The 17,619-nt window shown below is 39.2% G+C and overlaps 1 protein-coding gene across 1 annotated transcript in view; it reads right to left on the bottom strand.

Annotated features, from left to right (window-relative positions):
• LOC126172641 (MAP7 domain-containing protein 1-like) overlaps positions 1–17,619 on the bottom strand; it is a 275,245-nt gene that overhangs the window by 204,900 nt on the left and 52,726 nt on the right. The window lies entirely within an intron of this gene.

Genomic DNA, 17,619 nt, shown 5'->3' with positions numbered 1-17,619 from the left:
GAGGATAAATTTAACAACAACTAAAAGGCAGTTCTAATATAAATATGTAGTTAACTGGATCAGTAGCTGACAGATTCAAATATACACTGGTGTGCAAAACTTAGGAATGAAAGTAATTTTTGTATGATGTGTTACTGCCAAGTAATATAACTTGATGAAATATGGAGCACACAGAGAAAGAACTGCTACTGTATAATACAGAAGGTAACTGAAAGAAAAAAGCAATGAGACAAACAGAAATTACAGTTTTATTCAAAGATTCTAATCACACTGAAGTCACAGCAATTTATGATGTTCCCCCGGACTTTACAAAAATCGACATGGTTCTACATTGGGTGCGTGATCAGAATCATCATGGCCAACAATGCATGCTCTGCAATACTCTCTCATGCTGGTCACAAAGTGGTATGTAGTTCGTATGGTACGGCGTTCCATTCCTCCACAAGTGCAATTGACAACTGTTAGATGGTCGTTAGTGCATGGGGACATCCTAAAATACGTCTCTGCTACATATCACAAAATATGCTCAATGGGATTTAAGTTGAGGGAATGGGCAGGTCACTTCATTCACTGAATGTTCCTTCATTCCAAGAGTGCTCCACCAGCATAATTCGATGCAGTTCCTCCATTGTCATCCATAAAAGGGAAGTGAGATCCAAGCGTACATCTGTAAAGACACACGTAGGGAAGGAGTACCAGTGTCACAATAATGTTGACTGGTGAGATTTGGAGGTCAGAACACTCATGCAACACTATGCCTGCTCACACCACAACACCTGGACCACCAAAATGATCATGTTTGACAATGTTCCTGGGTGTATTATGTACCCTCATATGGTGAGATGTGGGAACATGTAACATACCCAGGAACATAGTAGAACATGATCATTAGTTAGTTAGTGTTCCACTGATCAATCTCACAGTAACTGTTATGATGTAGAACGTGTCAAGTGCATAAGAAATGCATGGTCTTCCTTTTTTTCTCTTTTTTAAAAAAAGGGATGAAATTTTTATTACCTACCCTATTCCCTTAACTGGCATGAAATACATATATTACACCTATAGATTTATTTATTGCTATTCAAGAACGCATTTATGGTACAGAAGGAGTTGTCAAGGAGATATGATCTCAATTTAGTTTTGAAATTACTACTACTGTCTGTCAGACATATCATTTCTTCTGGTAATTTATCGAGAAGTTTACAGCAGCATATTTTACCCCTTTCTGTGTCAAAGATAGGTTAAGCAGAGGACAGTGTAAGTCTTTCTTTCTTCTGGTAATATAATCATGAATGTCACTGTTGTTTTTAAACTGGCCCATGTTGTTGAGAACAAATTTAATTACAGTAGCTGTACTGTAAGGCTATTGTAAGAATTCCTAACCTTTTAAAAAGATGCCTAAAAGATGTGCGACTACGAGCCACACATATTATTCTAAACACTTTCTTTGAGCAGTAATTCATTTTGCCTAAGTGCTGAGTTATCCCAAAACATAATTCCGTATGACACCAGAGAGTTGCAGGTGTTGACAGGGCACAACAAACTTTCAGCAGCAAATTGAAAAGTAAGAATGTAGGGAAATCAGTAAAGAGAAAGAAAGTGTTGTTGTTAGGTAGTTCCCATGGAAGAGGTGTTGGCCAACTTTTGCAGGATGAACTAGGATCAGAATACCAGGTCACCAATTTTTTTAAACCTAGTGCTGGTCTGGAGCAGGTGACAGAGGATTTAGGATCACTTTGCAAAGATTTCACTAAGGAAGACACCGTGGTTATAGTGGGTGGGGCAGGTAACAGTATTGACAGAGATCCTGGGTACAGTATAGAGTGTGACCTGGCGAAGATTGCATCAGCATCGAAGCATACTAGTGTTGAGTTTGTATCTGTTCTTGGGCGCCATGACTGACCTCATTTGAACTCTTCTGTCAAGAGAGTTAATTTGGAGCTGGAACGGCTGCTCATGTCGGGTGCGGGGTCACACATTGGTGTGGTTCATGTTGATTCTCTCAGTAGGTGGGATTATACTAGGCATGGCCTTCACCTCAACAGGAGGGGGAAGGGTAAATTGGCTGGGGAAATAGCAGGAAAGTTAAAGGGGGGAGGCACTGTCATGAGTGGTAAAATACCAGTGGTTATAGGATTCAGAAAAGACCCTTTTTTAGGGTAGGGAGGACAGAAAGAAAGCAAATTTTAAGAGAGGTTAGAACTGAGACAAACCTTCAGTTTGAGAAAGAAATCAAAAAACATAATTCCAGCTTATTACATCAGCATAAACAGCCATTGGTTAAGAATTTTCAACTGTCAGCAGATATTTTAACTCCACCCAATTTTAACTCAGTCAATGTGAAATGTCAGCTATCTTTATTGCATCAAAATATTCGAGGACTGAGAAATAAAATTAATGAATTAACTATCTGCATAGATGAATTAGAGTCTTCAAACCCAGCTGACATAATCTGCTTCTCTGAACATCATGTGACCACTGGTATAGAACTTTTAAGTGTTACAGGGTTTAGGTTAGCATCTCACTTTTGTAGATCAGAAATGGAGAAAGGAGGAGTTGCCACATTCATCAGGAACTGTCATAAATTTAAGAACATTGACATTCATAAATTTTGCCTAGAACAGCATATGGAAGCATGTGAAACAGAATTAGATTTTCACAAAAAATCCTTCATAATATTAAGTGTATATCGAGCACCTGCAGGTAACTTTAACCTGTTTGTAAACCACCTTGAAGCTGTACTGGGCCATTTAACAACCAAAAACAAAGAAATAGTGGTTGCTGGTGATTTCAATGTAGATTTCCTTAAAGACTCTCCCAATAAGAACTTATTTGAGTTAGTAACACTATCATTCAACTTAATTCCCACAGTAAAGTTCCCCACTAGGATAGCCACTTGCTCACAAACAGCCATTGATAATATCTTTATAGAAAAGTCCAATGAACAAAATTATATTACAAAACCAATAGTAAATGGCCTCTCAGACCATGACATGCAGTTCCTTCTGTTAAATGTTAATACTGAACAGGATATAAAATCTGTTAAATCTGAGCTCAAGAGGGTAATCAGTAAGCCAAAAATTGATTATTTTAGGACACTCCTCAGAGACATTCACGATGTTTACAGTGCTCATGGCATGAATGAAAAATATAACATTTTTGCTAATAAAGTGCTTACCTTATTCAAACACTGCTTACCCCCAAAACTTACCAAGGTTAGAGCAAAGTCTACAAAGAAGCCATGGATTACTCGAGGAATAGGGGTATCTTGTAAAACAAAAAGAAAACTGTATCTGTCAATCCGAAACATTTCCAATGTTGATGCTACAGCACATTATAAGAAATACTGCAAAATATTAAAGACTGTAATACGGATGTCAAAGCAAATATATTACAAGGAAAAGATAGTCATATCAGATAACAAAATGAAGACAATATGGGATATAGTGAAGGAGGAGACCGGTAGAACCAGACATGAAGAGGAACAAATAGCATTAAGAGTAAATGATACATTGGTGACAGATGTGTATAGTGTTGCAGAACTTTTTAACAAACATTTTATAACTGTTACTGAAAAGATGGGGTTGTCAGGTTTGGTACATGCTGCTATGGATTACCTTACACCAGACATTTCAAGTAACTTCCATAATATGAATTTGACCCTCACTACCCCAACAGAAATAATGTCCATCATAAAATCTTTAAAATCAAAAACATCTAGTGCGTATGATGAAATATCAACAAAGTTAATTAAAGAATGTGATTCTGAGCTAAGTAACATATTAAGCTATCTGTGTAACCAGTCGTTTATCAGTGGAATATTTCCTGAATGGCTGAAATATGCTGAAGTTAAGCCACTGTTTAAGAAGGGAGATAAAGAAATAGCATCAAATTTCCATCCAATTTCACTGTTGCCAGCATTCTCAAAAATTTTCGAAAAAGTAATGTACAGTCGTCTTTATAATCATCTTATCTCAAATAACATACTGATAAAGTCACAGTTTGGATTTCTAAAAGGTTCTGATATTGAGAAGGCTATCTACACTTACAGTGAAAATGTGCTTAATTCATTAGACAAAAAATTGCAGGCAACTGGTATATTTTGTGATCTGTCAAAGGCATTTGACTGTGTAAAGCACAATATCCTTTTAAGTAAACTAGAATATTATAGTGTAACAGGAAATGCTGCAAAATGGTTCAAATCTTATATCTCTGGCAGGAAACAAAGGGTGTTATTAGGAAAGAGACATGTATCAAGCTATCAGGCATCATCCAACTGGGAACTAATTACATGTGGGGTCCCACAAGGTTCCATTTTTGGGCCCTTACTTTTTCTTGTGTACATCAATGACCTTTCTGTTGTGACAGTGCCACGAGATTTATAAGTGCCGCTACGTCAGTACACAAACACGGCGATAGAGGCGCTCCGCAGCTCGGCTGAGCGCGGGAGCGCCACCTCGCTATGAACGGCGCCGGCCGCATGTCACGGCACGGCAGTTGAGTGACAGCTACGGAGTTGGTAGCATGAAACCCACTATTGTTTCTACGTTTGTATATCCACGCATGTTATTAGTGAATTAAAAGTTATAACACTTTCATTAGTAACATTACCAGATGCCAAGTTTGTTTTGTTTGCCGATGATACAAACATTGCAATAAATAGCAAATCAAGTGTAGTCTTAGAAAGATCAGCCAATAAAATATTTGTGGACATTAATCACTGGTTCCTAGCCAATTCTTTGTCACTAAACTTTGAAAAAACACACTACATGCAGTTCAGAACTTGTAAGGGGTGTCCCAAGAGTATATGTCTAACATACGATGACAAGAAGATAGAAGAAGTGGACAGTGTTAAATTCTTGGGATTACAGCTTGATAATAAATTCAACTGGGAGGAGCACACCACAGAACTGCTGAAGCGTCTTAACAAATCTCTGTTCACAATGCGAATTTTGTCAGACATAGGGGATATAAAAATGAAAAAGCTGGCATACTATGCTTACTTTCATTCCATAATGTCATATGGGATTATTTTTTGGGGTAATTCATCAAGCCAAGCTAAAGTTTTCCGGGCACAAAAACGTGCAGTAAGAATTATGTGTGGTGTGAATTCAAGAACATCCTGCAGAAGCCTGTTTAGGGAACTAGGGATACTAACTACTGCTTCCCAATATATTTATTCCTTAATGAAATTTGTCATTAAAAATATATCACTTTTTCAAACCAACAGCTCAATTCATGGAATCAATCCTAGAAATAAGAATAATCTTCACAAGGATTTAAAGTCACTTAGTCTTGTACAAAAAGGTGTGCATTATTCAGGAACACACATTTTCAATAACTTGCCAGCAGCCATAAAAAGCTTAACAACCAATGAAATTGAATTTAAGAGAAGCCTAAAGGATTTATTGGTGGCCAACTCCTCCTACTCCATTGATGAATTTCTTAGTAAAACCAACTGATTTGTATATAAGTACAACATAACTTCTGCACAATTTCAGTGCAGTAATGTGTTCATTGAAAATTTGTGTGTGTGTGTGTGTGTGTGTGTGTGTGTGTGTGTGTAAGTATAATCTAACTTCTGCACCATTTCAGTGCAGTAATGTGTTCATTGTAAATAAGTATTACAGTAGTTGTATTACATGTTTATTACATTATAAATAAATAAAAAACTCTTTTATTTTAAATTCAGTGCATTAGTATTTGTAAAATGACTCTTAGTGTTCATTAAAAAATGACGATCATTCCACTTGGGACCTGTGGAATGGTACAATAGCTTATTTGTTTTAGTTGTAAATATTTGTCATGTATTGTTGTTTTTCTGACATGTTCCACATCCTGGAGGACCTCCTCACTACGGATCAATTGGAATGAAAGTAAATCTAATCTAATCTAATCTAATCTAATCTAATCTAATCTAATCTAGAGTGAAAATATGCAAAGTACAAGGGTGGTTTGAAAAGTTCTCAGAACGGAGTAGAAAAAAAAGTACTTACATCACTGAAACTTTTTTTATTTTTCAATGTAGTCTCCTTGTAGATTAATGCACTTGGTCCAATGATGTTCCAGTGCCTTGATCACATCTCAAAAATGAGTTTCCTCCAGGCCTGCAAAATAGTTGTCAACTCTGGCTATCAATTTTTCATTTGAAGTGAATCTTCGTCCACCAAGAAAAATTTTCAGTTTTGTGAAGAGATGAAGTCTGATGGCGCCATATCAGGTGAATAAGGTGGGTGTGGCAACAATTTATACCTTGGTCCATGTAATTTTGCCGTGACGATGACACGTGTGCAGGCGCGCATTATCTTGATGAAAGATTACATTCTTCCTTGCTAAACCTGGCCTTTTTTTGTGTATCTTTTGTTGCAATTTGTCTAGGAGGTTAGCATAGTATTCTCCAGTACTTGTTTGCCCAATGGGGAGATAACCTACAAACAGAATTGCCTTAGCATCTCAGAACACTGATGCCATGACCTTTCCCGCAGAAGGAATTGTCTTTGCTTTCTTTGGTGACGGAGAATCAGCATGTTTCCACTGCTTTGACTGTTGTTTTGTCTCTGGGGTATAGTAGTGCAACAAAGTTTCATCTGTGGTCACAAACCAGTGCAAAAAATCTTGTTCGTTTCTCCTAAAATGGGCCAAACATTGTTCTCATTCATTTTTGATCCAGCATCAAGTTTCGTGGCACCCATCTTGCAGATAATTTTTTCACTTCTAATTCTTCAGTTAAAATGTGATACACACTTTCAGATGACATCTAGCAAGCATGAGCAATTTCATGCACTTTCAATTTGTGATCCTCCATGACCATTTTGTGCACTTTTGCAATGATTTCTGGAGTAGTGACACATCTTGGCCAACCACTGTGTAGATCATCATCTAAGCTCTCCCGGTCAAATTTAAATTCATTTGCCCACTTGGCAACAGTTGACTACGAAGGAGCAAAGCCCCTGGTGCATTCTGGAAATTGGCATGAATGTCCTTTGCTTTCGTACCTTTCTTTACGAAGTACTTAATCACTGCTCAAATCTCAATTTTTTCCGTCCTCGCAAATCACTACATAGAAACAACAACAGAGCCACATCACTGCCACAGCTCTCTTCCAAGAGCACTGACATGGCACGTGTTTAGAAGTAACAGTCCAATGAATATAATGTGAACACCTCGTTGCGCTAGCGCTGACCTCTCATGGTGATTACGAGAACTTTTGAACCACCCTCAATACTTATGTGAGACTCTGCTAGAGTCTGGAGAATTCTGTTCAGCTCAGTGTTAACATCCCTTACAGCAGTGTTTACCCGAGGCTGATCATCGCACTGAAAGACCTCCACAAACCCCACATTTGCGTGCCCAGGTTCTGCTCCTATTTTGTCCAGGACACTACTAATAATACACTCCTGGAAATTGAAATAAGAACACCGTGAATTCATTGTCCCAGGAAGGGGAAACTTTATTGACACATTCCTGGGGTCAGATACATCACATGATCACACTGACAGAACCACAGGCACATAGACACAGGCAACAGAGCATGCACAATGTCGGCACTAGTACAGTGTATATCCACCTTTCGCAGCAATGCAGGCTGCTATTCTCCCATGGAGACGATCGTAGAGATGCTGGATGTAGTCCTGTGGAACGGCTTGCCATGCCATTTCCACCTGGCGCCTCAGTTGGACCAGCGTTCGTGCTGGACGTGCAGACCGCGTGAGACGACGCTTCATCCAGTCCCAAACATGCTCAATGGGGGACAGATCCGGAGATCTTGCTGGCCAGGGTAGTTGACTTACACCTTCTAGAGCACGTTGGGTGGCACGGGATACATGCGGACGTGCATTGTCCTGTTGGAACAGCAAGTTCCCTTGCCGGTCTAGGAATGGTAGAACGATGGGTTCAATGACGGTTTGGATGTACCGTGCACTATCCAGTGCCCCTCGACGATCACCAGTGGTGTACGGCCAGTGTAGGAGATCGCTCCCCACACCATGATGCCAGGTGTTGGCCCTGTGTGCCTCGGTCGTATGCAGTCCTGATTGTGGCGCTCACCTGCACGGCGCCAAACATGCATACGACCATCATTGGCACCAAGGCAGAAGCGACTCTCATTGCTGAAGACGACACATCTCCATTCGTCCCTCCATTCACGCCTGTCGCGACACCACTGGAGGCGGGCTGCACGATGTTGGGGCGTGAGCGGAAGACGGCCTAACGGTGTGCGGGACCGTAGCCCAGCTTCATGGAGACGGTTGCGAATGGTCCTCGCCGATACCCCAGAAGCAACAGTGTCCCTAATTTGCTGGGAAGTGGCGGTGCGGTCCCCTACGGCACTGCGTAGGATCCTACGGTCTTGGCGTGCATCCGTGCGTCGCTGCGGTCCGGTCCCAGGTCGACGGGCACGTGCACCTTCCGCCGGCCACTGGCGACAACATCGATGTACTGTGGAGACCTCACGCCCCACGTGTTGAGCAATTCGGCGGTACGTCCACCCGGCCTCCCGCATGCCCACTATACGCCCTCGCTCAAAGTTCGTCAACTGCACATACGGTTCACGTCCACGCTGTCGCGGCATGCTACCAGTGTTAAAGACTGCGATGGAGCTCCGTATACCACGGCAAACTGGCTGACACTGACGGCAGCGGTGCACAAATGCTGCGCAGCTAGCGCCATTCGACGGCCAACACCGCGGTTCCTGGTGTGTCCGCTGTGCCGTGCGTGTGATCATTGCTTGTACAGCCCTCTCGCAGTGTCCGGAGCAAGTATGGTGGGTCTGACACACCGGTGTCAATGTGTTCTTTTTTCCATTTCCAGGAGTGTATATCCTGGATTCATAGCCAGGCTGTTTCCTGCTCCCCCACATATAATTACCTTATCTTTCTTCTCAAATTCCCTGTATAGCTGACCTAAGTTTTCTGTCACCTGCACTTAATTTCTCCTGAAGCTGCTGGTGTACACCCCTCCTGTGACTGCTTCCTAGAAGCAGAATTCTTCTTTTCCCATTCTGATTTGAGCCGGCCCTGTCTTTTTTCAATAAGCTAATATTCTGCTTCAACCTACATTGAACCACATCTGGATGAGACCCTTAGATAATTAGTATTGAATCTCGGACAAACCTAAAATTATTGTTGCCTTTTATGCTATTACACCTGTTTAATTCTCAAGTTTGATACTATACTTCTGTTGCCCCAATTTCTCTGGACCAAATAACACTCTGTATTAATCAGTTAAGTCACTAATTAAGAATTTGCTTGATTTATCATAATTTCAAATGTAGCATTTGTACCTGTAAACTGGTAATTCCCCACGTAGACACACAAAATAGTTCTACAAACTTTTTTATGTTGTTAACTAACTTTATTATGCAACTCAAGGCACTGGTGGACACAGCTCAACTAATCTAGTAAAGTTTTAAGCCTGCAGTTTTATAAACAAATATGTAATTACCAAAATCCTAAAATATTCATACACACGCCTTTAAATAGCCGAATCCACCCAACAATCTTTCAGTTTGCAGCTAGCCATTCTATGTATCATGTCCACATACTGCAGTCATTGCACTTGCATATCTGTGTTGGTATCTTCTATCATATAGTAAAGTGGGAGCCTTCAAAGTAAACAATTTATGTTTGGGTGCAAGTCTGAGCTTCGCTGGATGAAGTTATACATTGAAGGATATAAAAGTTTGTCTGCTGTCATATATGGCATAATTACTATTTCTTACCTTGTTAACAAAATGTCTTAGAGAAATATCTGTGTGAGCTTCTGTGGTTGTTGTGAGCGTAGACTACTTACCAGACTGCACTATGTTAATGGTTTTGTTCTATGCCACACTAAACATTGATGGTGACTTTAATAACAAAATGTGATCAACAGTTTGTTTCTAAAAACTATTAATTATGAGGTGAGGAGTTTTATAATAAGTGTTGACACTGGAACTGTCACTGGTTTGGTTTCGGAGCTTTTTTTTTTTTTTTTTTAAAAAAAAATGTATGAATAGAAGTGTTAGAATACTAGTCACCATCCAAGTTTACTCAAGTTTAATAAATGTGTGTCTAAGTGTATTTAAAAAAAGGGGGTTCATGACCATTATTGTATACCATTGTTCAATACCCCAAAAGTTTTCACCATGGAGACGAACCAGGTCAGTACCGCCCCACATCATGGCATCATGTGAGGACATGTTCCTGTTCTGGCACAGTGAAAAGAAATTACAAACTTAGTAAAGAGAGAGATAGCAGTTAACTATTTGCAGACAGTGGCATTCAGGTTAGCACAGTGACATTGAAAACAGTGATGGGGGACAGTGTAAATAAAATTTATTTTGACACAATATGATGAAAGCTTTTAGGACAGCAAACATAACAGTGCACAGTATATTAACAGAAGAGACAAAGTGAACTGGAAAATGTGCAGATAACACAGAAGAATGTGACAGGAAAGCCAGTAAATTAAAAGATAACCAATCAGAAAATTAAGAATGATTCCAGCCAATAGAAGATCAACAATGAAGCAGCCGTAGTTGTTACATAGAAGCCAATAAAGAACATGCTTTGAATCCAGATGTCACTGCTGCAACCTGTCATAGAAGTATGAATGACTTTGGAGGGAGTGACAAGGCAGTGACATTAACCAACCATCACACTAGAATTAAATTAAAGTGTTTGTGTTACAAGAGTTATTCACTATCTTGGAAAAATAAGTGACAAAGTGGTAAAAGAAAGTGTGTTTGGTGACAGGTTACAGGAACAGTATAAGGCTGAGAACATTAAATTACCATTGAGGCTAATAATACAAGGAAGGTCAGAAATTGACAATTTGTCTGCAAAAATGGACAAAACTTATAATAATAGTAGGCAAATTATGGAGAAAAAAGAAGAGGTAGCAAAAAATTTAGGATCAAAATTAGATGCTTGGTGTCAACATATTTGGTCTAGCAGAGATGAAATCAAAGAAATAAGGAGATAGAAGTTGATGCTGTTGATTCTGGTCAGTCTGAGTTAACAGAAGTATATCAGATTTGTTCTAATAATAAGGATAATGAAATGGTTTCCCATACAAAGCACAGAGATAATGTTGGAATTAAGAATCTTGGGGTCATGGCAGAAAATATTAGTGTAAATATTGACACCTTCTATGATGTTGAAACAGGTAGTGAATTATTTTCATGAGAAAGTTGATGACATTGCAAATAAGTGCCAGTTTGGAAAGGAATGTACACTTTTCTCAATAACAGTAATGAAAATGATTTGAAAGTAACTGAATCTAATAGAAGGAAAGACCAAAATTACATGTATGTAAATAGTAAATGAAATTGTTGATGAGTCTGTTGAACGTAAAGCTTGTGTAATTAGGAATAAGGTAAATGAAATGCAGTTAACCCTTTAACTGTTCTGGACATGTTAACACGCACACCTTTGTACCTGTCCCTGTGTGCTCTGAACGTGTTATGCATGCCACCAGTCCTTCTACCTGGTACTCTGAACGTGTCTATGCATAAACACGTTCAGAGTACCAGTAGAAGGACTGGTGGTGCACATAAACACGTTCAGAGCACACAGGGGTAGGTTCCAAGGTGCGCACATTAACACATCCAGAGCAGTTAAAGGGTTAATAAACACTAATATAAACAATGCTGTGATGACAGGTGTGCGTATTGGAGAGATGAAGGTTGCTAAAGTAAACAAAACTGTGGTTAAATTACCAACAGTAGATATGCCCTGAATTTTTTAAACTGTTAATGAAGTAGACAACGTGCAGAAAGTAATTTTTAATATAATTTGCTTAAAGTAGTTTTCAATGTGTATGCAAGGGAACTGCCATTGTAAGATATGGCATGTTCAAGGATTTTGTTGAGTGGAGTGCAGTATTTGCAACTGACTTGAATAATACAAGCAGAATTTCACCCAGAGTTATAAAACTAGATGGAGGACTACTGCATCAGAGTAAATGTGAATCCATTTATAGATAGGGGACTGACTGAATTGTAGTGAACACATTATGTGACAAGTTTTACACTACCCACTAGATCAGGCTGTTCCAACAGAGCTCCTGGGTGCCGCAGCGCTCCGGAGCACACACTGCAGCAGCTCAGAGCCCGCGTGGAGGGGGAAAGCGAACCCACTGCCCCCTGGCCGCATGCAGCCACAACTGACACAATAATCCGTGTTCAATGACAGCTGTGACTAGCCGCGGGAGCTCTGTACCTCTATTGGAGGATACCTTTCTATTCATTGTGAGGGATGGTCGACCGCAGTGTTTTGTATGTCACAAAGTATTTAATTCTGCGAAGAGTTACAATATACGACATTACACACGTCTTCACGCAGAGCACTACAGTCAGGTAGAAGGCGTTGCACGCAGAGAAGTGGTAGCCAGGCTTAAGAACGACATACCAGTAGACGTAAGTTTAAAAACGGTTTCGTAATACGGAGGGTATCAAAACATACAACATAGTTCATGTTCTGTAATGTGTTTATAATTTTTAGGTGAATGAGAGCAGAGAAAACACTACTGAATCTGGAATTCAAGCAAGTTACAGGGTCGCTTACATCACTGCAATGAGTGGCAAGCCGTTTTCGGTGGGACCACTCGTAAAATCGTGCATGGCAGCTGTTGCAGAATGTTTGTTTCCAAGGGAGGTGCAAGCAATTGAAGGGGTTTGCCTGTTGAAGCAAACAATGTCTCGTTGAATCCTGGACATGGCAGCAGATTTAGAGACACAGCTCAGGAAAAAGGCGGAGAGCTTTGTTGCATTTTCGCTAGCGCTTGACGAAAGCACCGACATATCAGACTGTGCTCAGCTTGCAGTCTTTCTGCGTGGTGTCGACATGGAGCTGCAAGTAACTGAAGAACTCTTGGATGTGGTACCACTCGATTACACCACAACAGGATGTGATATTTTTGAAGTTGTTCGTGAATCAGTGGAAATATGAATTTGCCGTGGGATAAGCTCCATTCTGTGACAGACGGTGCACCACAAATGATCGGGCATCACTAAGGTTTTGCTTCTCATTTGAAAAATAAAGTCAGGGACGAATTAGGGAAAGACATTTTGACTCTTCATTGTTTTATTCACCAAGAGGCACTGTGTGCTGAAACAGTAGAGCTAGGTGGCGTAATGAATGATGTCGCGAAGTGTGTGAATTTTGTGTGGCGCCAAAGGATTCCTGAAAGATGTGGAACCGGAGTATGGGGATATATCTTACCACAGTACAGTTCGTTGGCTGAGTCGGGGAAAAGTTCTTGATGTTTTCTTTGCTATTAGTGAGGAAATATCCCTTTTTCTCAAAATGAAAGGGGAAGAAATGTGTTGTCTGAAAGATATAAATGGATATCAGACCTGGTGCTCCTAGCTGACATAACTATGCATCTGAATAATTTAAATCTGTTATTGCAGGGCAAAGGGCAGCTAATCGTTGACACGCATGACCAGATCAGTGTTCCTGGAAAAGTTACGTTTATTTGAGAGACAGGTGAGTAATGGACATTTAACATTCTTCAATCATCTTGCTTCTTTAAAACTACCTGAAGGTACTACTTTCGGCGATTACCAAGCAAATTTAAAGCAGCTCATCACGTTGTCAAACACGATTCTGAGATCTCACTAGTTTGGAAATGGAACTTAAGGTGTTCAGCACTCCTTTATCAGTTTCCACCAATGACTTGTCATCATCACTTCAATTGGAGATTATTGATTTGCAAAATTCAACTTTGTTGAAAGAGAGGTACTACAACACGTTGGATTTGTCACGATGGTATCGTTCATTACAGAAAAAAACATTTCCCAAGCTTCACAACAATGCTGCTCAGATCATGTGCATGTTTGGATCTACGTTTTGATGTGAGCAGCTTTTCTGAGCAATGAAAAGAGTAAAAAGTAAGGAACGATCACTTCTTCAGGATGCAACAATGAAGGCCATCCTCCGCATTAACACTGCGAACACTTTGACGCCTGATATTTCCAATCTTGCAATGAAATGCAATGAAAAGAAAATTTCAAGCTACAGAGGCCCAATCAATTTAGTACGCAATTTCTTATAAAACATTTGTTTCTTATTTATTTCCTGAAGATTGTATTTCCTGGTGTAGCATGTCACCACGTCTTAGCAGCTAAGATTATGAGGTTGTTGATCTTGTAAGACACAGCTAGCACATCAAAACGCTTGCCTTGCCACCTGCCTCAGCCAGCCATGCCACGTGCCAGCCCACTTGAATGGTCCCAGCAAGCGACACTGCTCCCTGGAGCAGGGAGTGCTCCGCGGCTCACAATGGAGCCCACGAGCTGGAACAGCCTGCACTAGGTGATCCTTTTCTTACTTTCTTAGATCATTCTTTTCTCTAACTACCTCATCCATAAATAGTAAGGAAAAATGTAATAATCTATTATCTTCAATTCAAGATATATAAAAACGTTCATTTCTGTAATAACATTTTTCTATATATTAATAAGAGGGTGGAAGCATATGCTATGTCAGCTAAATTACTTGAAAAAAAGTCTTATTCATTTCTGGACTCAGCTATGGCAAAATGTTCATAAATGATTACAAAATCTTTACCATCAAAGTGATTTGTAAAGTTAAAGATACAATAAGAGATGTATTTAGTAGCAGTAGCAAAAAGGTCTTGTGATACAACGAACCAGGTTCACTTGTATAAATGTTTGAGGATAAGTTCAAAGTTACTTGTTTAATTAAATATAAAATTAAAATCTGATGGCTATAGTAAAATGCTAGTTTTATAGAAATGTATCACAAATACTCCCTTTCAGATTAAAGTAAAAATGGCTAAAAAATTTATATAATCTTGCCCTTAATACTTTCAGTATATTTGCCAAGAGATAGCCCTTCAGGCAAGAGTGGGTAAAAGTAAATAGTTTAAAGTAAAATAATATCCTTATCTGGAGCGATCTAATGCAGTTAAAAAGCTTTTGTCTGTCTGTAATGAGAAAGAGAGGTTTGTTATAATGTTGTTTTGTTGCTATGGAATGACATTTAGTAAAAGTCATTTTTTGTATAAGACAGAGCAGGGATTTATTGTTAAATGAAATAATAATGTTGTTATAAAGCAACAATGTGAAGTAATGATAATGAGAAATATGAAACGACAAACTATAGTGATGAATATGAAATAATAAAGTGTAATGAGGAATTTGTAATAAGGAGATTAATAATGTGGATTAGGAGAAGTATATTGTGAAGTGGTGATGGCTAGGAATGCTGTCTTTGCAGTTTGCTGTTGTTGCAGTAAGACATCTAGAGGATCACAGACAACATTTCAGTAAAATAAATATGAAATTTATAGCACTATAAGTAAAAGTCGAATGAAAGCCTACTTGCTTAACAAGTGATCAGATACATAATGCTACATATTCTATTTTTAGAATAATATAATACTTAACTGAGTCAAGCAGTTAAAAATTACTTGTATGTGCATCCTTCTAAATGATTTCAAGTACTGATGCTTGGAGAAAAAATATACTGATAATTAACCTGTTTCAAGGAATGAAATAAATATTTGGTATTCTGACAGATAGAAACAACAGAAAAGTCACAATTTTTTGGAAGCAAATAAGTAAAGATTCAGATAGGGTGGGAACAGCTTCTGTTTCCTTAAACGAATTGATTCATAATTATATAAAAAAATTTACAAATGCCTATAATCCACATTTCACCTAGAAAGGGATTAATACAATTTATTTCAGGTTAGAGCAAATTTTATTGCGTTGCTAATATAGAGCATTTTCCACATTTTTTTCCATGTGCACAGACACTGAGTGCTGTTGCAACCCTGGTCACTGATAGAAGTGCGTGGGAGGTAGACCCACAGCCTGGACCATTGGAATCTGGGAGCAAGACTCAAAATATAAGTGCGTGTGTATAATTCAATGGAGGGGTGCTGAAATCTTTTCATCTGCTCTTATGCACTCCTACTAACAACTATATTTTTCTCTCTCTCAAATGTCAATTGGACCTAGTTATCCACATCATCATATAAATGTCCGCCCCCAGTAGCTGAGAGGTCAGCGCGACAGAATGTCAATCCTAAGGGCCTGGGTGCGATTCCTGGCTGGGTTGGAGATTTTCTCCACAAAGGGACTGGGTGTTGTGTTGTCCCAATCATCATCATTTCATCCCCATCGACACCCAAGTCACCGAAGTGGCGTTAAATCGAAAGTCTTGCACCCGGCGAACGGTCTACCCAACAGGAGGCCCTAGTCACACAACATTAATTAATCATATAAATGTAATACATGCCCAAATCTGTCCAAATATTGTTCAGACAATATTTCATGAAAATGTATTATTCAGTAGATAATTTTCAAGAAGATGATTATAGTAATGTGTTCAGTTTTCCTCGAAACCATGTTAACTTAAAGTGATGAATACTTGGAAATTTTACTACAGTAAGTAATGATTAATTTTGACTGAGCTAATCAATACTTTTAGAAGTATTGACATCTACCATTGGAAGGCTAGGAACCAGAAATATACAGTTGTTGTTGTTGTGGTCTTCAGTACTGAGACTGGTTTGATGCAGCTCTCCACGCTACTCTATCCTGTGCAAGCTGCTTCATCTCCCAGTACCTACTGCAGCCTACATCCATCTGAATCCACTTAGTGTATTCATCTCTTGGTCTCCCTCTACGATTTTTACCCTCCACACTGCCCTCCAATACTAAATTAGTGATCCCTTGATGCCTCAACACATTTCCTACCAACCGATCCCTTCTTCTAGTCAAGTTGTGCCACAAACTCCTCATCTCCCCAATTCTATTCAATACCTCCTCATTAGTTATGTGATCTACCCATCTAATCTTCAGCATTCTTCTGTAGCACCACATTTCAAAAGCTTCTATTCTCTTCTTGTCTAAACTATTTATCGTTCATGTTTCACTTCCATACATGGCTACACTCCATACAAATACTTTCAGAAACGACTTCCTGACACTTAAATCTCTACTCAATGGTAACAAATTTCTCTTCATCAGAAATGATTTCCTTGCCAATGTCAGTCTAGATTTTACATCCTCTCTACTTCGACCATCATCAGTTATTTTGCTCCCCAAATAGTAGTACTCATTTACTACTTTAAGCATCTCATTTCCTAATCTAATTCCCGCAGCATCACCTGATTTAATTTGACTACATTCCATTATTCTCGTTTTGCTTTTGTTGATGTTCATCTTATATCCTCCTTTCAAGACCATGTCCATTCCGTTCAGCTGCTCTTCCAGGTCCTTCGCTGTCTCTGACAGAATTACAATGTCATAGGGGAACCTCAAAGTTTTTATTTCTTCTCTGAGGATTTTAATTCCTACTCCAAATTTTTCTTTTGTTTCCTTTACTGCTTGCTCAATGTACAGATTGAATAACATCGGGGAGAGGCTACAACCCTGTCTCACTCCCTGCCCAACCACTGCTTCCCTTTCAAGTCCCTCAACTCATAACTGCCATCTGGTTTCTGTACAAATTGTAAATAGCCTTTCGCTCCCTGTATTTTACCCCTGCCACCTTCAGAATTTGAAAGAGAGTAGTCCAGTCAACACTGTCAAAAGTTTTCTCTAAGTCTACAAATGCTAGAAATGTAGGTTTGCCTTTCTTTAATCAATTTTCTAAGATAAGT

Source organism: Schistocerca cancellata, chromosome 1, assembly GCF_023864275.1.
Source record: "Schistocerca cancellata isolate TAMUIC-IGC-003103 chromosome 1, iqSchCanc2.1, whole genome shotgun sequence".
Taxonomy (NCBI): domain Eukaryota; kingdom Metazoa; phylum Arthropoda; class Insecta; order Orthoptera; family Acrididae; genus Schistocerca; species Schistocerca cancellata.
Note: the sequence above shows the minus strand (reverse complement) of the source record. Positions and strands in the feature narration are given on the sequence as shown.